Source organism: Somniosus microcephalus, chromosome 11, assembly GCF_052327205.1.
Source record: "Somniosus microcephalus isolate GS21.2 chromosome 11, FLI_Smic_1.0, whole genome shotgun sequence".
Lineage (NCBI taxonomy): Eukaryota > Metazoa > Chordata > Chondrichthyes > Squaliformes > Somniosidae > Somniosus > Somniosus microcephalus.
In genome coordinates this window covers 201347713-201348011 of record NC_140997.1, presented here as the reverse complement: position 1 = coordinate 201348011, position 299 = coordinate 201347713, and positions in this window count along the sequence as shown.

Below are 299 nucleotides of genomic sequence, written 5' to 3'. Positions count from 1 at the left end.
CTGAAGGACGGCACCTCCGACAGTGTAACACTCCCTCAGTGCTGCACTGGAGCGTCAGCCTAGACTTTGTGCTCAAATCTCAGGAGTGGGATTATGAACCCATAACCTTCTGACTCAGAGGCCAGAGTGCTACCCACTGAGCCAAGGCTGGCTCATGATCTTGATCCACTGGCTTTAGAATATTTGTAGCTTTGATTTCTAGAATTTGACCACTCTCGTACTTTTATCACTGGGCTCAAAGTTTTGAACGTTTATTTATATTTGTGCCTTTTGGGCTGCCATAGAGCAGAGGCCGGAAG